This window comes from Bos indicus x Bos taurus, chromosome 5 (genome assembly GCF_003369695.1).
Source record: "Bos indicus x Bos taurus breed Angus x Brahman F1 hybrid chromosome 5, Bos_hybrid_MaternalHap_v2.0, whole genome shotgun sequence".
In the NCBI taxonomy this organism is placed as follows: domain Eukaryota; kingdom Metazoa; phylum Chordata; class Mammalia; order Artiodactyla; family Bovidae; genus Bos; species Bos indicus x Bos taurus.
The window spans coordinates 86,490,186-86,511,504 of NC_040080.1; the positions used below are offsets into that span (position 1 = coordinate 86,490,186).

The 21,319-nt window shown below is 42.0% G+C and overlaps 1 long non-coding RNA gene across 1 annotated transcript in view; it reads right to left on the bottom strand.

Moving 5' to 3' along the window:
• Window positions 1-3,319: 3,319 nt before the first annotated feature.
• Window positions 3,320-21,319, bottom strand: part of LOC113893039 — a 66,413-nt gene continuing 48,413 nt past the window's right edge. The window contains exon 2 of the long non-coding RNA XR_003511198.1: window positions 3,320-3,554. This is a non-coding gene — a long non-coding RNA (uncharacterized LOC113893039). The remainder of the gene's footprint in view (window positions 3,555-21,319) is intronic.

A 21,319-nucleotide genomic window follows, 5' to 3' on the forward strand; every position in this document is an offset into this window, starting at 1 on the left:
CACCCTCAGATTTATTTGATTGTTTTCCAAAACAGATAAGAGAAGCTCAAGCAAGTCAGCAGATAAATTCACTTCTGTATAGTTTTATGTAGAAATGACCCCACAGATTTATTTTTGCTTATCCTTGTGCTGTACTTTGAATTTGCAAAGCCCAAATTTCAAAGGGTGGACTTCCCTAGAAACATAAGTAGGAACATAATAGATTCCTTTGCAGATTTACCTAACTTTTATTACCTATGTACTATGTACTGGGCTAAGTAATCTCGTGTATGTTTCCTCAAGAGAGTCAGGCTATTAATGAAAACACTGTGAACTGGTGAGAATGTTCAGGCATCATGACTTCATGAAGGTTTATCTGCACATGATACTCAGTATCATATGGTGATGCTGTAGCATATACACATCACTGGATACACTGAAAATTAGTTCAACTTTTTTTAACATACATTTGGTTATATATCTTAGGAACTAGACCTATGTAACTGTTCTTACCATTTCACTCATTAATCCAGTTTCTGGGAAGTATCTTAAGGAAACATATATTTTCAAACTACAGGTAGGAAGAGAATAATTATTTTTAAATTATAACAGCAGCTGGAAATTGCAGAAATCACTAAGGAAATGATTAAGTAAATTATTGCATAATGACTAATCACAGTTAAATCTTATATGGTCCCTTAAAACTGGTCATTATAAAGTCTATGTAGCAACAGGTAAAATGCTTATGACAAAATGTCGAATGAAAAAATGTGTGCCAGGATACTATATAAAAGTCATTCACTAGCACGGCCAGGAAATGTGACGGTGGCAAGTGGTTTGCGTGTTGAAGTAGTAGAATTTGGAGTGGTTTTTCCATCATGGTGGTGGTAGACAGATACTGTTCCGGTTATCCAACAACGCTTCTCACCCTACATGGACCTAGGAGGGAAGAGGAACTTCCCATCTCTGGCTAATGAACTGAGATGATGTATGCTTGGACCTGTTGGTGGCTTTGCCCCTCTTTCTCTCTGCCAAATGGAGAACCCTTGCCTGGAGCAAGAGACAATCAAAAGCTAGGGAGATAGATCGGAAGTCAGAGAGATGGACATGTGGATGTATACATAAAGGAATAAACAGATGAAAGACCCACCTGACGACAATTTACATGTCCCTGAGAGAAACCTCTACCCTTATTTATGCAAGCCCATAAAATTCCTTTCTTATAGCAGTTAACTTTGCATTAGTCACCTATAACTGAAAGGATTCTGACTACAACACTGATTCAATTTTAAATAGTTTTTATTCTGTGTTAGAATTTGTCAAGGTTGTTGTTTCTTTGTTTTAAAATATGCCATTTTACTTTTTGAAGTCACTGGAACATTTTGTACTTGTGTGTAAATACTGCATTTGTGAATCATTTCCCATTACATTCCTGATAGACTTTTGGACCCTCTTGAACCATAATTTCCTCCCATGTCTCTTTCTCAGCTTTTCCTGAAACATCAGCTTTGTTAACTGTTTCCCCACATCCTGTTTCTGACAATAGCTGCCCTGAGAATGCTTTCCAAAGGGTGGTCTGAACCACAATGCGAATTCAAATCTGTACAAGGCAGGAATGTATGGGGAATTTTGAAATAAATCAATAAACATGAATGGAGCTCCTACTCTATGCCAGGCACTGGGGTTACAACAATGAAAACAGAAGTAGACACAGCCCTGTCCTTAAGATGCCTCTCTCTGCGGACGCATGTGTCTGTTCACCGGGGTAGGTACACGGGAGATCCACTCTGGGAGCTTAGTTAACACTTACTACTCATTTGCTGAATATCAAAAGCACAGGATAATAACCAACGCTTATTGAACTTTTACTCTGTGCCACACCTATATGCATTAATGATTAGTTTCCTCATTTACTAGATGAGGAAATTGAGTGCCATGAGGATATTTAATGTGCCCAAGTGGCAGAGGTAGATTTAACCTGAGGCAGTCTGGCAGACAATGCTGGCTTACCCAGTGTTATAAGAAAGCTGCTCTCAAATGCTGGATCTGGTCCTTAAATCAATTTTTAAATATTTTGGAAAAAATATTTAAAAGTTTATTAAACCGAATCTTGGTGACAAAGTTTCCAGATAGCTGGCCAGGATAAGATGAAGGGAGAGTCTCTTCTCACCTTGTTAGACTTTGAACCATGGAGGAAAATGATCTGGAAAACTGAGTTCATTTGTACATGCATCTACCGAGAAAATTTTGTAGGATGCCCTTAGTTTGATAAGGGTAGATGAAAAATAAATCCTTGAAGTATACCACAGTGCGGTAAGTCCTGTAATAAAGGAATTACAAAGGTACTGTATATTTTGGGAGGTAAAGGGAGGGGAAGGGGAAGAGGAAATGCCATGGAATAGCTGACAAGTAAGCTGACCATTGAAATATGAGTAGAAACTCTTAGTAGATATAGCGGCCAGGTGGGGGTGGTGCTGGAAGAAAGGCTTCTGGGGGAGGATTCACTTCTAAGCTTACTCAAGAGTGTCTTGAGAATTGCAAGTGGCTCTAAGTACAGGGCTAGAAAGATAGGTGGAAGCTATACAAACTCAGGGAAAGCATTTGGACTTACCTTCAAGGTCAGGGATATATAAACTGTTTCAATTGTTAAAATAACTTGAGCCTGTCCTCTCCAACTAGGTAGTTATTTAATAATTTATATTGATATTTAATTGTTTATGTACATGTACATCATACTAGTTTATTGTATCTCTTACAAAATACACAGAGATAAGACTGCATAGACAACATTTAAAATTTTTACTCCCACAAAAATATTATTAAATATTAGGATGAGCAATGTGTTTGAAAATGTTATATATTTTTGAAAACTTTTGTGTGATACCTTGTGATAGGGTAATTTGAAGGACTGGTTTTAAGTTCAGTTTATTTTAATTTCTAGTTTTAATCAAAACAAGATACTATGCAAAGAGAATTTCAACAGGAGTGTTTGTTAGCAGGATTGACCAAATCATGACTCTATTTACTCTGAGCACTATATTCAGATTTTTCTTGAAGTTTAATTAATAACTTCATTTTTTCTCTGGTGTCAATCATTCATTCATTATTGAAAACTCTTTAGAAGGTGTTGCATTTCTGTATTTTTAGCAGTTGGTTCAAATCCATTGATAATTTTATCTGGGATTAAAAAAATAGGCTAGCGAATTCTGTTTCTTTTTTTTTTTTTTAATGTGCAGATGGGAGTTTTTTTTCTTCTTTTATTTAATGAAATGCATTCATACGATTTTCTCCAATTGCATGAGTTATCTATTGCTGTATAACAAAGTATCCCTAAAATTAGTGGCTTAAAACAGCAGACATTTATTATCTCATGGTATCTGTGGTCAGGAATCTAGGAGTGGTTTTGCTGTGTTCTTCTGTCTCAAGGCTGCAACTGGGGTGGTGGCCAGTTCTCCAGGCAGCTCAAGGCTGGGTTGGGGGCGAATCTGCTTCCAAGTTCACTCACATGCCTGTGGGCAGACCTCACAGTCCTCATGGCTATTGCAGAGAGAGTACTTCCTTACCAGTTGGCTTTTCTGTAAAGAGAGCAAGCATAAGACAGAAATCACAGTCTTTTTGTAACTTAATCTCAGAGGTAACCTTGCTATGGGCTTCCCTAATGGTTCAGCAGTAAAGAATCCACCTGCAATGCAGGAGACACAGGAGATGTGGGTTCAATCCCTGGGCTTGGAAGACCCCTGGAGAAGGAAATGGCAACCTGTTCCAGTATTCTTTCCTGGAAAACCCCATGGAGCCTGGTAGGCTATCGTCCATAAGGTTGCAAAAGAGTTGGACACCACAGAGCAACTGAGCATGAACTCGACCTTCCTATATTCTCTTCCTTGGAAGTGAGTCTTGAGGTCCAGCCCACACTCAAGGGGAAAGGGGTTACACAAGAGCATGAACAGCAGAAAGAGGGGATGGGAAAGGGGAGGGGCAACCTCAGAGACTGCCTACCACACCCATTTTCAAAATAGCAAACTATTTTAGAAAAGCAGTTACATTCTCATTCACCATCAAAAGGCCATCTTTACCTTAAAGAGATTGACCAAGCATATTCCTTTTCCTGAAAAAATCTGCATAATTCTGGCAGCTACTAGTTCTCACATGAAAAAGTCTGACAACTTGGGATCCTTGTCATTTGCAAAAGGAAAATATGCAAATCATCTTGCAGTGGAATAACTCTTTTTAATTATTTGGATACAAAATAACTATGGGTGTGAAATTTTTCATCTAATGTAAAAGAATTGCAAAGAATCTCCTTTATGAAGGACTCAGTTTTCATAACCTAACCATCCATGGCATTTTACAATCTGTAGAATGCAAATCATGACCGTAGGTGAAGGTGAAGAAATGAATGAGGATGCAGCATCACCCCTTGTTTGTGGACATAAAAGTGCTAATAATTGTTTCCTCTGTACCACCATGAACCATCTAATGTATCCCCAGGGTACACACACACCCCTTTAGTGACTTCTGCTCTAGGCCAAGGAAGAAATTCTTAACTCAGGATTTATTATTTATCCTGAGTGATTTGCTTTTAAAGAGTGACAAAGAGTGACCAAAACTCTAATCAAATGTCCCAAACTATTAAGAACCTCTGCTCTAGGTCATGGATAGCCAGTGAAAAGTTTTAAGGCTAACACTAAGAGATTTAAAATTTAGGATGCTACTTGGGTATCAAAGCGGTAGGGTAGGGTGGCATGGACAGGGTGAGCCTGGAGCACTGGAAAGCAGTGGGTGCCAATCTCTCTGAGAGGCAAAAAGTAAAGGCGGGATTAAACCAAAGCAATGCGAGTGGAGGAGAAAGGGCGTGGGTCCTGAAATTCAGCATGTTTCCTAAGGAAAGGGATCATTAAGCCACTGTGGAGCACGTGTTCGTTCATAAATGCAGCTTAGAAAGAAATCATGCTTCAAAAGGGAATTCTGAAATCAGAATTCAGATCTAAAGCCTTCTTTCTTTTTGATTCTTTCCTTTATATCTGACTTTATAACTACTATTATTATTTTTCCTAGAGATTCAAACTAGGAGAGAGGAAGAAATTCAAAAAGATGATTATCAATATTAAAAAGATCTAGCAAAAAAAAAGTAATAGAAGAAGGGCTTTGAAAATAGAATTTGGAAAGAGGGACTGTAGAATAATATGCATTCCAAATACATTTGCAGCTGGATAAACATTTTCTGTGTTGCAAAATACAAGTGATGTGAATTCAGAAGCTGTGCCTTCTTTACGAAGGATGCAGTGTTAAATATTAACCCCCCTTTCTTCTAGATTTTTAATTTCTTCCTATTGTGATCAGCATTACTTTGGTTTTGTCTAGGCTCTACTGTATATCCTGGCCATCTCCTGTCTCACAGTATAAAGTCACAATGTCACAGCTTGACACTTCACCCAGCCCCTTCACCTACACCTTCTTAAAGAGTGTAGGATGGCTAGCATTGTCCAATTGCGCTAGAAATGCCGGCCCCCGGGCATGTCGGTCACAGTGAATTCCCAAGGTTTCTGGTTTTTCTGGGGTTCAGGTAAGAATATGGGGAATGCAGGAGCAGTGGGCTTCACCTTGGAAGTCAGGCAGGACTCAGGAGAGGCAGCCCCGTTTCCACACGGGCCTCTGCCAGTACCCAGGCGGCCTCCTAGTTCCCGAGGTCTAGACTTGCTTACCCAGCCAGAAACAACAACTTGAACACACTGGCTTTTCCCCGCTGCTGCCTCGGTGGAGGCTGCTGTTATTCCTGCGCGCTGGCCAGGCACCCTCCTGGGGGCGAGGATGCGGAGCCAGCGGGAGGCCAGGCCGGTGTTGGGGTTGGCGGCTCCTCTCCGCCCACAGGCGCTTCCCTTTGCCAGCCGAGCGAGGGCCAGGGTGGGCGCGGAGGCGACTGTACCAAATCCATCTTTCTCAGAGGCAAATGTCTCAAGGATATTATGGATTGTTTCCTATGAGATTGTCTTGACTAATAAGACTGATTTTAGCTGCCAGTGGCAATGAGGTGAGAGCTCAGACTGCAATTATTTTCAACCTCTGGTGTCAGATCTGGAGAGCAGAACTGCTGGCAGGCTGATGGGATGGAGGCCTTGGGGTGCCTGGAGAAATCTGACCTCCTTTCCTCAGGGGATGGGTGGGGGAAGGGCTCTTGGTTGCCGTTCAGAGTCTAGTTCCAATCTTACAGTGGTGACTGTTGGGGCTTATTTATTGGGCATTTAATTTTCTATTTGAAAAACTATCTACAGGTCTACAAAGATAGTTTTCTTTTTCTTTTTTTAGTTTAAAGCATAAGTTTAAGAGATTTCTTCGTGTAATCTGATTCTTAGGTAAGACAGCCCTCTCCTTTCCCCAACCTCGCTGTGGAATTCAAGAGAGCTGGACTGTAGTCTCCTTTCCGTGACTTATTAATTATGCAACTTGGGAACACGGTTTCTCCTTCGAAGCCCCTGTTTTCTCATCTCTAAAGACATCTGCTTTATTACAGGGTGGGACTCCTTAATTAAGGATTGGAGATGATGAGGAGGAAGGCACCAGAATAGTGTTTGTCACCTCGAATGTGCTCCTTAAAGGAGATATTATTTTACTATTAATATATAAATTGTCACCCACATGGCCCACAGGGCCTTCGTGGAGGATCTAGTCAAAGTTTCTTGCAAGCTATATGCCTGTGAGTCTTATGACCTGAGTCAAGGGCATGACCAGCTTAGTCAACGAGTATTCTTATAAAAGTCTCCACTGACTACACAGAACTGCTGGATTAGATACTGTTGTTCAAAAAGTAAAACTGTAAACCTTCTAGTCATTAAAAACTTGCCATCATATATGGCAAGCCATGTTAACAAAACCATTTCTGGAAGTTTGTTTTTCTTTAAATCATAAGTAGTTCTGTAGTTAAAAGAAGTTCTAACATTCCTCCCACTTTTCAGTGATCCATGTGAGGCTAATAATTCACTTTTGGGGTTTTGAAGTTGTTTGTATGACTATGGGTTTGGGGCATTCACATTCCCACTATGATAAGTGTAAGTAGAAAGTTAGATACCATTTGTCTGTATTCCACATGTAATACAAACAAACAGGGAAGGGGGAAAATGGACAACATAATTCTGTATGCTTCTAATTTGCCATACGCCACTCTCTGGTTCTCTCTGACTATGCAGGTGTCAAGGGGTCCTGGAGAAGTTTGCAAACCCCTTCACTTCTGCTCTCTGCTCTCCAGCGGTCACTTTTTCTGTTACCTCCTGCCATCTCTGCTCTGCTCCCTCTTGTCAACCCTGACGTCTGCCTGTCACCCCACTGCCCTTCAGAACTCTTTTCCTTGAAGTCTTTCCAAACAGGTGTTGTCTTGCTTCACTCTTGACCGTTATCCTGCTAACCCCTGTGTCTTATAGATGTTAGCCCTTCTGAACACTGACGTGCCTGTCTTTATATAGCCCCGACTGCCTGGTCATCTCCATGCCTGTCACTTCGTGTTTACCAGCACTTACCCTAAGTCCTCCAGGGGAACTCAGAGGATCCCGTGTCTCTTTTCATGGAGTGCTTTGCATGGTTATGGATTAAAGGAATTACAGAGACAATGCATACAGGGTGTATTGGGGGAAACTCTCAGTACACTTCTTTTTGCTTTTCAGTTTAGTAATTCTCATCTTAATCTGGTATCTATTAACCAAAAACTTATTAGGCAAGGTTCTGAAGTTTTACTTGCAGAAGATGTACAAGTTTGGACAGGTGGATGACTCATAGACTCTAAGGAATTTAAAAGCCATGGTTTAGCGAGAAAGCCTCTCTCTCTCTCTCTGTCACACACACACACACAAACAGACACACAGAGTTAGGAAACCTTGCAGACAGAGTCCAGTAAAAGTGGCCTTGCAAGGCCACCTGTAAGTTACGCATAACTCTCATATTGATGTGGTTCAGATGGCATGAGGTGTGTGCCCTGAGGCCATCTGATGGGAGAAGAAAGAAAAAGCGGCAGAAGTATTGATACTTTTCTCACTCCCAGCCTGATGTAATCAGTAGTAGTGCTGACTGCTTACACTTACTCAGTCCCTTACTATGTCCAGACACTATGTTATTATTACTATTTTAAGGCAATGGCACCCCACTCCAGTACTCTTGCCTGGAAAATCCCATGGGCAGAAGAGCCTGGTAGGCTACAGTCCATGGGGTCGCTAAGAGTCGGACACGACTGAGCGAATTCACTTTCACTTTTCACTTTCATGCATTGGAGAAGGAAATGGCAACCCACTCCAGTGTTCTTGCCTGGAGAATCCCAGGGATGGGGGAGCCTGGTGGGCTGCCATCTATGGGGTCGCACAGAGTCGGACACGACTGAAGTGACTTAGCAGTAGCAGTAAAGTGCTATCTCATTTAATCCTCATAAACCACCTCTGAGGAATTTTCACAGTTGTACAGAAGAGGATGTAGAAGCCCAAGGTTACACGTTAGCAAAGTGTAGTCAGATTATGTATCCAGGTCTGTCTAACCTTAAAGCCCGTCCAAACCTTGTCCTTACCTAGGACCCTGTACATTTTGACTTTTGATCTCTCTCTTTTTTTTTTCCATTGAGGGGAGCGAGGAATGTGTTTTAGCAGATGAGATTCGGCCATTCCTCCTGGGCTTTGCCTGCTAGGTTCTCAGTACATGTTGGCTGAAGGAATGAGGCAGTCTGTTCCAGTTGCTCTGGGATGGAACAAGAGATGAACAGAACAGTGTCTAGGTGGGAAAGAGGCCTCTCTTTCTAGCTACGGGACTTCAACTCTGTGGGCCTGGGTGTTACCTGTAAATCACAAGGGGGTTGAGGGAGAAACTGTGTCAGCTGCACATCACTTTGGGCACGTGTAAGAGACAGAGTCATCTGTCCTTGCCTGGGATTCAGGAATTTTGCTCTCTCTTTTTATCTCGATGATCTGTATTTGTGATTTTTGGTAAACTTGGCTGTTTTCCTATGCTATTTTTCCCATTTGATGAGGAGATACAGCAACACATCCATCCTTTCTTGCTTAATATATTTGTTTTGATCCTTAAAGTTTCGTAGAAGATGAAAATCTAGTTATGTGATGAGGCTTAATGATTATAAAAAGTCCACTGTTGTTCAGTCGCTCAGTCGTGTCTGACTCTTTGTGACCCTATGGACTACAGCACGCCAGGCTTCCTTGTCCTTCACCATCTCCCGGAGCCTGCTCAAACTCATGTCCATTGAGTCGTGATGCTATCCAACCATCTCATCCTCTGTCATCCCCTTCTCCTCCTGCTCTCAATCTTTCCCAGCATCAGGGTCTTTTCTAATGAGTCAGCTGTTCGCATCAGGTGATCAAAGTATTGGAGCTTCAGCTTCAGCATTAGTCCTTCTAATGAATATTCGAGATTGATTTCCTTTAGGATTGACTAGTTTGATCTCCTTGCAGCCCAAGGGACTCTCAAAAGTCTTCTCCAACACCACAGTTCAAAAACATCGATTCTTCTGTGCTCAGCCTTTTTATGGTCCAACTCTCACATCCATACATGACTACTGGAAAAACCATAGCTTTGATTATACGGACTTTTGTGGGCAAAGTAATGTCTCTGCTAATTAATATGCTGCCTAGGTTGGTCATAGCTTTTCTTCCCAGGAGCAAGTGTCTTTTAATTTTGTGGCTGCAGTCACAATTGCAGTGATTTTGGAGCCCAAGAAAATAAAGTCTGTCACTGCTTCCATTGTTTCCCCATTTATTTGCCATGAAGTGACGGGACTGGATCCCATGATCTTCTTTAATAAAAAAATCGATAAACACCATCTAATGAAAACCCAGCCATAGCATCTTCCTCAGTGGGAAATGCTGAGTTGTTATGGTTTAACTACAGATGTTTTAATCCTGAAAATATCAGTGCTAGCAGCAGTTAAAGAAAGGCATCAAATATATATTAATTTTTCAGGCATGAAATACAATCATCCCCACATCTTTATTATAATTGAATTCACTAACAATTTCTAAATTAAAATAATCTTTAATTACAAAATTATTCTTGTTCTATAAATTCTTTTAGTGAGAAACTATAGACTTCAGAGAGAGATAAATATTCACATCATATAAGCACTGGTAAACAGTGTCAGACTTTATTTTTTTGGGTTCCAAAATCACTGCAGATGGTGATTGCAGCCATGAAATTAAAAGATGCTTACTCATGGGAAGGAAAGTTATGACCAACCTAGATAGCATATTCAAAAGCAGAGACATTATTTTGCCAACAAAGGTCCGTCTAGTCAAGGCTATGGTTTTTCCAGTAGTCATGTATGGATGTGAGAGTTGGACTGTGAAGAAGGCTGAGTGCCAAAGAATTGATGCTTTTGAACTGTGGTGTTGGAGAAGACTCTCAAGAGTCCCTTGGACTGTAAGGAAATCCAACCAGTCCATTCTAAATGAGATCAGTCCTGGGTGTTCATTGGAAGGACTGATGCTAAAGCTGAAACTCCAGTACTTTGGCTACCTCAAGCGAAGAGTTGACTTATTGGAAAAGACTCTGACGCTGGGAGGGACTGGGGGCAGGAGGAGAAGGGGACGACAGAGGATGAGATGGCTGGATGGCATTACTGACTCTGAGTGAACTCCGGGAGTTGGTGATGGACAGGGGGCCTGGCGTGCTGTGATTCATGGGGTCGCAAAGAGTTGGACATGACTGAGCGACTGAACTGAACTAAAAGGGCCAGCTTTGTCCAACTCATGGTCATTTTCTGAGATTCTGATGATGGAAATTTATATCTTCCAGAAACCTTTAGTGTGAGTGACCAGATACAAGAGGAAGAAAGACTATATATTGATTGCTGGATTCTTGTTATTTAGATAGCATCAGGAGAAGACATGGGCAGGTTTTATGAGGGAAGCAGGCAGAGAGCAGTGGAGTTACGAACACAAAGCTGCACAGAACATTGAATGGCAAAAGCAAAACAAAACCCCCTGATCTTTTGAGCTTCTCTTTAAAGTGCTTGTTTACTTTTCCACCCCTTAATCTTGTCCCCTGTTTCTGTGAAAGCTGGCTGCCACTTCTTGCATTGGCAAGATTAAGATGGAGGAGAACTGGTGAAATTCTCCTCATTGCTTAAATCATTATTAATTAATCACTTCATTCTCTCATGAGAGATGGTTGGAAAGGGGTAGTGCTTTGGAGAAGGTGAATGCGGTGAAGAGCAGAGCTGTGAGAAATCTGTTCCTGGCATTATATTCAGTACTATAGCAATTAGCACACAAAACAGACAATGGTGGGGTTTGCACTGGAGAGCAAGCATGGAGGGATTCAGGGGAAGAGTGTTTCAAAATCGCAAGGAAAGATTTTGAATCTTTTCTTCTCAAGGTGCCTCACTGGGCAGAAACCTATCTCCTTGTCGAAAATCCTAGTTTGAGAAAGACTTGTGACAGATCTTACTTGAGAGATCTGCGTGGTCTATTCTTTCTCCTCCCGTGTTAGCTTTCTCGTGTTCAGAAGGTCCTTAATATATCTGACCTTCATTCTCTCTGCTGTAACTTAAGCTTATGCCCTCTCCTGCTACTGTTTAAACTGATCCCTCCAATACTTGTTAACCCTCAGAAAGAGCTTTAGACAAAAGAGCCTCTCGGAACACCCTCTTTTGGCCTTATTTGTCTTTGTAATCCCTTTTATAGAGGGCAGGTTATCTTGGTTTCTCCCACAATTGGTGTGGAAGCCTGCTCAGCTGCCCACGTCACTCAGCCCTCAAGGGTCACTTTTGTCATCATTCAAATATTGAAACAGGTGGAACCTGCCACCTGTAATGTGAGCCACAGTGGAAAGAAAGTGACTCAGTCCTGGCAGCTCCAGTCAGGTTTGAGAGAAATGACTGGGGAATCCAAATGTTTCCTTGTGGCTTTTGCAGCAAAGGGTGCCTGAATGGCTTCCTTCTTGAAGAACGTGCCATTCCAGTGTCATCAATGTGACTGGTTTGGTGCAGTCAGACATTCCGCTCTGTAGTCTCCTCGCATAAAACCTCTTGCCCCAAGCTGGCGGCTGCAGAAGCTGGCTTTCCAGCTCCTGCAACAGCAGCTCCAATAACACAGAGGAGAACTCGGGCTGGGCAGGCACGAGGCACACACGAAACACAGGGCCTGAGCGGAAGTCTCAAACGAAACTAACAAGGAAAGAAGTTTGTTAGAAAACACTTCTGTTTCTCAACTTCTCTTACACAGCTTGATTTGACTGTCTTGTTACCAGTAGTTATATGTAGCTCACTGAGTATCACTAAACATACACAGTTCTCTGAGCCTCACGTTTTCTTTCCAGCCTCAGAGCCACTGCTGGGTCACATTAACCTATCCTCCAAAAATGTTCTTGGAATTTGCCCAGGTAGCCTGTCCTGCCCAGTTGTCAACCTGGCTGCTCCCTTATGTGAAGGAAAAATAATCCAGTGGGAAAACACCCTACTATATTAAAGAAGATGTGAGTTATAACGCAAGTTTCCTAATAATAGTTGGTCTTTTGGGGGCAGGTCCCTTCATCCCCTAGTACCTCCAGTTTTAATTTTGTAGGATAAACATAAGATGCTAGTCCCATACCTATTATAGACAGACATGCTCTGAAAATAAATAAACCAAAGCATGTCAATCCAAGAACTACTTTGAAGTAAATCCTATGTAAAGTCAGAAAATTGAAGCTATTGTTGCAATGATGTAGGTAGGTGTAAATGCTCAGCAAGTCTTAACTACATAAAGATAACGAAGTGAAGAAATGTGGTGTTGTGCCAAAAAGAGTAAATGACTGACACCTCCCCCACCCTTTTTTCCTTATTTCCAGGGTGTATGCAAGTTAACATTTTTTTAAGTGCCCAATTCCTTCTTGTGAAGCTTTTGCTAAAACCAGTAAGTTTAGACTATCTGGTGAAAAACCATATCCTCTTGTTATTGATGTTTTACAGCATTTAAATATTTTGACCTAAATGCTAAAGAACAAAGTCAATTGTTTAACTAAAAAAGACAGAATGTCAATATTTAGCTTAGGTATTCGGAGTATCTATTTTCACAATCACAGTACTTCCTTGCAAATGTTTGAGAGAGAGTTGTAATATGGCTCTTTGAAAACCGTGGGAAATTAAAGATGAAATAAAAACCTGACCACGGATTTCCTTCCTCAATTTTAAGTGAGATCTCAATAAAGCTCTCTTATATTTGGACGTGGACTTTATTAGCTTTTTATGTGACTTCATACTACTTATTTTTGGAAAATAATCATTTCATTTTAACAGAAATGTGGTTCACAGTGGATTAAGTGAAATGTATTTCTTGGAAAGTTAAAAAAAAAATATGTGGTTTCCATTTTACTCCTCTTTGGAGGCGTTTATTTCCAGGTCCTGCAGATTGTTTTGAACTTTGTAATTTTGTTATCAGTCATTCACTTTCTTGTTTGAACTTTTGATCATTTATTCCAATTTGTTTTAAAGCACATGCTGAATGCTGGTGAGACATATGCATCTGCCTTAATGGTAGTAAGTGGATTTCTACAACTCAAGTTCTTAGCCATACTGGGGAAGGCAGCCCATGGGCAATAATGAAAATAGTTTATACAAGCAGAAGCCTGCCATGGGCACCACTTGGTGCTAATTACAAGTGTTTTCCATGAATAAACTAGTTTAATCTTAATGATAACTATTCACATTCTCATTTTAGAGAGGATGAAACATAGGCAAAGTCCCTCAGCTTCAGTAACGTTTTAAAAGATACAGAGCTTTTTAAATGTTGGGTCCAGAAGAATAATATTGCACATCTTAAAGTGTTTTTGTGAAAATTAAAGCAGAAAAATCACATAAATTGATAATATTTCAATAAGCATGAAAAAAAAAGACCATAGAATAATTATTTATGTGTAATCGCACCACATGACCACTTTAAAATGTGGCCCCTTTTGGGGCTTTGAATCTGCCACCTACAAGCTGCGTGACCTTGAGCAAGTTGTTTCACTTCTCGGTGCTTCTATTTCCTCATCGGTCAGCTGAGGAGAGTGGTTGAGGATTAAATGAAATAATAAATATAAATAATGTAGCATGTGTCCGGCACGTTATAAACACTGACGACGTATTAGCTGATTGCAGATTTTATTTTTTGAGGAACCTATGGAAAAAAAGCGTGATGCAGACAGGTTCATATCTCAGTCCTGCCCTGTTAGCTGTGTGATCACATCAATATATTTAACCTTCCAGAGCTAGAGTTTCTTCATCTGTAAAATGACCATAATTCTTGCTCTACCTAAGTAGGGACTTAAGAGGCTCCACCAAGGCAAGGGATATGACAGTACCTAAAGGAAAAGGAGTGTGTCAAGGCTGTATGTTGTCACCCTGCTTATTTAAGTTATATGCAGAGGACATCATGAGAAATGCTGGGCTGGAAGAAGTACAGGCTGGAATCAAGATTGCCGGGAGAAATATCAATAACCTCAGATATACAGATGACATCACCCTCATGGCAGAAAGTGAAGAGGAACTAAAAAAACTAAAAAAAAGGTGAAAGTGGAGAATGAAAAAGTTGGCTTAAAACACAACATTGAGAAAACGAAGATCATGGCATCCGGTCCCATCACTTCATGGGAAATAGATGGGGAAACAGTGGAAACAGTGTCAGACTTTATTTTGGGGGGCTCCAAAATCACTGCAGATGGTGACTGCAGCCATGAAATGAAAAGATGCTTACTCCTTGGAAGGAAAGTTATGACCAACCTAAATAGCATATTCAAAAGCAGAGACATTACTTTGCCAACAAAGGTCCGTCTAGTCAAGGCTATGGTTTTTCCTGTGGTCATGTATGGATGTGAGAGTCGGACTGTGAAGAAGGCTGAGCGCTGAAGAATTGATGCTTTTGAAGTGTGGTGTTGGAGAAGACTCTTGAGAGTCCCTTGGACTGCAAGGAGATCCAACCAGTCCATTCTAAAGGAGATCAGCCCTAGGATTTCTTTGGAAGGACTGATGGTAAAGCTGAAACTCCAGTACTTTGGCCACCTCATGCAAAGAGTTGACTCATTGGAAAAGACTCTGATGCTGGGAGGGATTAGGGGCAGGAGGAGAAGGGGACAACAGAGGATGAGATGGCTGGATGGCATCACTGACTCGATGGACGTGAGTCTGGGTGAACTCCGGGAGTTGGTGATGGACAGGGAGGCCTGGCGTGCTGTGATTCATGGGGTTACAAAGAGTCGGACACGACTGAGCGACTGAACTGAACTGAAAGGGCTATACAGAATTCTGTGAATATAGTGAAATTTTGTAGCAGTGTCTGTTTTTAAAGTTCCTACTCTATGCTATTTAAAAAAACGTGTGTAACCTAAATGGTATACAGAGCAAGTTTTTCTTTGTGTGGTCATTTTTTTTTTTTTTTTTAAATTAAACATTTCTGTGTTCCTGCTGATTCTTTTGTAAACCACTTCCTTTTGTTGAAATCTTGAACTAGTCTTGATGTAGAAACTGGCTGTTGGGGCAAGGGAGAATGAGCCAGTTTATTAAAATGATTGCCTGATCTTTGGAGAACGGTGGTCCCTTCTGGCGCTTTGTCATAGATGGCAACTCTCTCCCAATCATAGAAACTTCACCCTTTAATACTTTTAATTGACTGCATCTTGTTGTTCTGTAATTCTAGCTTGCACAATAAGCTCTCCTAAATATATCCTCTGATGACTACTCCAGCTTGCTATGCTTTCAATTTCTCACATCTTGGGTTATTTGAAGAGGTTTATATTTACTTAATCCCTCAAGCAGCCCCAAGGGAAAGCAGGCTGCCCCCAGGCTTCAGGCATGCTGCCTGCACGTCTTGGCCAGAAGGGACAGGACTCACTTCCCTTTGTTTTTCACGCAAGTCACCATGGTTCTGACTCAGCCACACAGTTCCTTTGCTATACTCTTACTTGAATCATTGCTGCCCTTGATACCCAAATGCTAGGTTATTTGTGTTTGCCTCTTTGTTTTCTTTTTTTTCTACTCATTGGAAAGTCTAACACCTTGCCCCTTTTATCTTCCCCAAAGAGTAAAACCCAATATAAACTGATCTTCAGGTTCTGCAACTGCGGATTTCATTAGTACAATTGTCCTTGTCTCACAGGGTTGGGGAATTGAAGGAGGGAGGAAGGAATCTGTTATTATAGAACTGGAACAAAGTTTTACTTCTATGCTTAAAAACAAAGTTATACTTCTCATTTTTCTCCCTGTTCTTCGAAGCAATGTGTCTTGTACTTCAGAGCTAAAATGTAGCTTCCTCTCCTGAAATCTTGGCTATAAGCCCTGGCTCAACAGTTTTTTTTTCCTTTCCAGGAAGATACTTTGCAGCCCAAGCAGAAGTTGGGTTGACCAGCATGGGCTGGGCAGCCTTTACTGTTGAAGGAAGATCCTGATGGGAGGATCAAAGCTTGGATTGTGCTGTGATGTCTGATCCATAACCAACCTCCACCCACACCTCCCTCCTCCTTACACTGTTTCCTTTATCCCCTCCTGACTTGCAGTGTTCTTCAAATGCCTTCTCTTCTGGCCAAGTGGGATCTAGAACTCCAACATGGCACCGCTTTACTTACAGTGCCCTCAGCAGAGTCCCTGTCAGCCTCAGATGGAATAGTCTGGAGCTAGAGGTCTCTCTAAACAGCCAGGCTGCCGTGAGCAGGATGTTTTGGTGTGTTTGCATCAGCTTCCTGTTGCAGAGTTTAGGAAGCGAATCTGCTAACTGCCTGAATGAAAACACTTCCCCTTACTCTCTACGTCAAAGAGAAGTTACTTGAAATGGATGCCAACTTTTAGGAGTGAGGACAAAGCTCTGAATTTTGAGGAGGCTTCACTGAATAGGAAAAGAACTCGGCTTCACCATCTGGACCTGGTTACACAACCATCTTCACCTCAGTTTCCTCTTGAATCAGATGAGGAGATTCTATCTCCCTAACCCAGTGGTGAGACAGCAATGAGATAATTTAAATGAAGCAGCCATTTCTCCTAGGCAGAATCAGTTCTGTTTTGTATACATGCTATGGACTAGGCCTCTTTGAAGTCTGTTTTGTGAGCTGCACCCATGTGATTCTTATTTCTAGTCAAGCCCCTGTACTCTCTGTTGCTGCTGCTGCTAAGTCGCCTCAGTACTGTCCGACTCTGTGCGACCCCATAGAGGGCAGCCCACCAGGCTCCCTCGTTCCTGGGAGTCTCCAAGCAAGAACACTGGAGTGGGTTGCCATTTCCTTCTCCAATGCATGAAAGTGAAAAGTGAAAGTGAAGTCGCTCAGTCGTGTCCGACTCTTAGCGACCCCATGGACTGCAGCTCACCAGTCTCCTCCGTCCGTGGAATTTTCCAGGCAAGAGTACTGGAGTGGGGTGCCATTGCCTCTCCGCCCTGTGCTCTCAGTCGGTGTTTATTCCATGCCCCAGCTCCTGGAGGAATGGGGGGCTTGTGGTGCTCTCCCTTGTGCTGGAGTAAGGGCCACGGAAGTCAGGGCCTAAGAACTCAGGCTGGAGCTGGGCCGTCTGGGTTCCAGGGCTTCTCTTTAGGAACTAGCTGTGTGACCTCAGACAAATTACTCAGCCACTCTGTGCTTCAGTTTCCCTCATCTGTAGACCAGGAATCATAGTGGGGGGGAAACTACAGAAAAAAACACATAGGCAGGCTCATAGGGGCTATAAGAATTAAAAGAGAAAATCCCCAAATGTGTAAAAGGCTTAGAGCAGCGCCGGTTCCAGGTTTGCTGTGACTGTTCACAGGACCTCTCCCAAACTGCTCACCTTGTGATGCATGCTTTCCACACGCAGGCTTGCAGACAACAGGCGGGAGAGCCCTGCTCTCCCCCTGCCCCCTTCCTCTGCAGGGACCCCACATAATGTGCAGACTACACAGGCTGATAAGAGTTACAGAGTACTGAGTAGAATTCTGCTTCCGGTTTCTGGGTGAGAGTGGCCAGGAAGGTGGGGCAGAGTCTGGGTCATACAGTTCAGGAGCCTCAGAGCACTTCCTATCAGCATCTTTAATGTCACAGCATGGCTGTCGCCTGCAGATGGTCACTGCCTGCCCTCACACTGGGCACCCAGGTCAAGGTGAAGGCCCGTGTGGGCCCCTGCCTAAACTCAAGCTGGGCCTCTTCCACCTCCGCTGCCAGAGATGTTGTTTCTCCTGTTCTCTCCCGTTCCCCAACACTGCTCCTCGCCCCCGCATGCTCTTCCTTCATTTGGAAAATTCTTACTGCCTTTCAAGTCTCATCTTGGATGAAACTTTCAGAAAACATGCGATGACCTCCAATAAGCCTCCACAGGCTCCTCTAATTCCCTCCCATTGGGAAACCCAGGGCTCCAGCCCACATCCATTTTGGCGGTCAGTTCTGACTTGCTCTGCTTTATCTGTAACTTCTGACCTCGGGCGGAATAGATTCTAAAAATATGTTTAACAAATGATACCTGGAACACTAGAAAGTGCTGTGGAACTAAGCAGTTTGCAGGAGACATTATCCATGCACTCTGTTGCGGGGTGGGGAGGGGTTGGGGGTGGGACTGTAGAGAGGCTCAGGAGCATGGCTTTATTGGGAACATTCCCCTATGTTTACAATTACAGGAGCAAATAGGCTCATTAACATCTGATTTAGAAACTAGTCCTATTATACTTAATGTTAACCCCATACCTCAGCGTTCAGTTTATCGTAGAATTTAGGGTTAAAAACTGGAGTTTCTGCATAGAAAAATGACAAGTTAATGACTTGTAAAAAATATTGTACATTTTTCTCAAAGCTGTCTTATAATAGCTGTTTCTTGCCTATTCATTGATGGTCTAGCTTTAAAAGAAAGATTGGGAAGGCTATCCCATTGTATTTTTAGAAGTACTCAAGTGAACTCTAATAACCTGAGAGTCATGGCAACCTCCAGGACTTTTGGTGTCCCCCCTAGAAGATGATATATTCCTGCCTGCTGGTCTCAATGTCTTTGGAGGAATTCTGCAGATCAAGGGCCAGGCCTAGACAGGAGACTTGTTCTAAAACAATCATCATCTGGGCTGGAACAACATTTGAAATATTTCTAGGCTTGCTGAGAACACCGTGTATAGATAGCATCTCACTCACCCCAGAGTTTTTATCCTCTGCGTCTTTGAGCTGTTTCCTCGGGGACCACGCCCCCATATCATACATGGTACCCGGCAAGGGCATGGTATAACGAAGCTTTCCTGCTTTATCAGGACTTTTCTTTTTAAAGAAAAGAAAACTGGAGATTATCATAGTCAGTGAAATAAATAGGACAGAGAAAGACAAATATACATCACTTATATGTGGAATCTAAAAAAATCATACAAATGAACCTATTTACAAAACAGCAGCAGGAGACTCACAGACTTAGAAAACAAACTTACAGTTATTAAGGGGGTAAGGTTGAGGGGAGGGATAAATTGGGAGTTTGAGACTGGCATATACAAACTACTAAATTTAAAATAATAACCAACAAGGACCTACCATATAGCACAGGGAACTACTTAATATTCTTTGATAACCTAAATGGGATGGGCTTCCCTGGTGGCTCAGACGGTAAAGAGTCTGCCTGCAGTGCAGGAGACCCAGGTTTGATCCTTGGGTCAGGACGATCCCCTGGAGAAGGAAATGGTTACTCACTCCAGTATTATTACCTAGAGAATTCCATGGACAGAGGAGCCTAGTAGGCTATGTTCCATGGGATCGAAAAGAGTCGGATACAACTGAGCGACTAAAACAACCTAAATGGGAAAATAATTTGAAAAAGAATAGATTTATGAATATTTATAGCTGAATAACTCTGCTGTACACCTGAAACTAACAAAACACTCTAAATCAATTATACTCCAATATAAAATAAACATTAAAAAAAAGAAAATTATTGTTCCTCTTTGATTCTAGGCTCGTAAAATCATTTACACCCCCGAGGAACTTATCTTCCAGAGAAAATGTGAATTGCAGTGACATGTGTATCATGTCTTAAAACGTGCTGTGACTTTGGAGCCATCCTGAGGCTTTATTCAACTGTATATAGTTTTATCATTTTAACAAATAACATGAAATTTTATACTTACTAGTGAAACTCCTAGTTCTTATTTTTCTTTCTCAACCAGAGGAAACTAGAAAAAGTAAAACTTTTTTGCTTTAGAATTGGATTTATTTTTGGCTTATTTGTTGATTCTGGACCCCTTACAAGCCTCCATGTGGAGAGTAAGGTCCTCAGCCTGTGGACCAGGCTTCCCCTGCTTCCTCTGGTACTGACTAGGGCACATAAAGGGACATGTCACTTAACTTTCTGATGGGCAGTTTCCTAATCTGAAAAGCACAGGTAACATATCTCCCTGATACAGTTGATGTCTATGTCCAGCACATATTGGGCAACAAGAATTTTTAAATATAAATTTAGGTTGTTTTTTAAGATACATATTTGTAGGAACAAAACTGGAGTTGAGCCTAAAACCAGAGTCTGGGTTTTGCTACTTCTTCGTCTGAACAAGTTAACTTGGAAACAGAATCTTTAGGGTCTAAGCCCCTCGTCTTACAAATGATGAAACTGACATCCAGAAAACTGAAGGGCTTTGCCTAATGTCATGCAATGAGCTAGTGACTGGGTGTTGACCATAAATCAGGAGTCAAGGGGTACCTGGTCCCAGGGTTTTCCAGTCGTACTATCCTCCCTTTGGTAAAGTGTTAGTCACTCAGTTGTGTCTGACTCTTTGTGATCCCATGGACTGGTAGCCCACCAGGCTCCTCTGTCCATGGAAGTCTCCAGGCAAGAATACTGGAGTGGGTAACCATTCCCTTCTCCAGGGATTCTTCCTGACCCAGGGATCGAACCCAGGTCTCCTGCATTGCAGACAAATTCTTTACCATCTGAGTCACCAGGGAAGCCCTTTGGTAAAGAGCTATGTAAGTTCGTTATAATGTATTAATGTTTTTTCAGTGTCCACCTAATTTGATATTATGAGTTCCAAAAAAAAAAGGTGCTTTAGATACAAACAGGAAAATGGGCAACCATGACTGACCGGTAGGGAATTATAGAGCCTTAGAGTTCAGATCTATCTGAGAAATTTTGAGGCTCAGAGAGGGACTATTAGTTTGGACTTACACGTGGACATACAGGCTAGCTCCTGATTCCCCTTCTTCCCTCTCACATCGCAGCTGCCTCATTTTGATGGGAAATGGAAAGGTGGCACACACACTACATGTTGTTGGAAACCTTCACAGTGACTGGCAAAATGCTTGACATGTCGTAAGCCCTCTAGATGCCTTCTGCTGCTGCTAAGTCGCTTCAGTCGTGTCTGACTCAGTGCGACCCCATAGATGGCAGCCCACTAGGCTCCCCCATCCCTGGGATTCTCCAGGCAAGAACACTGGA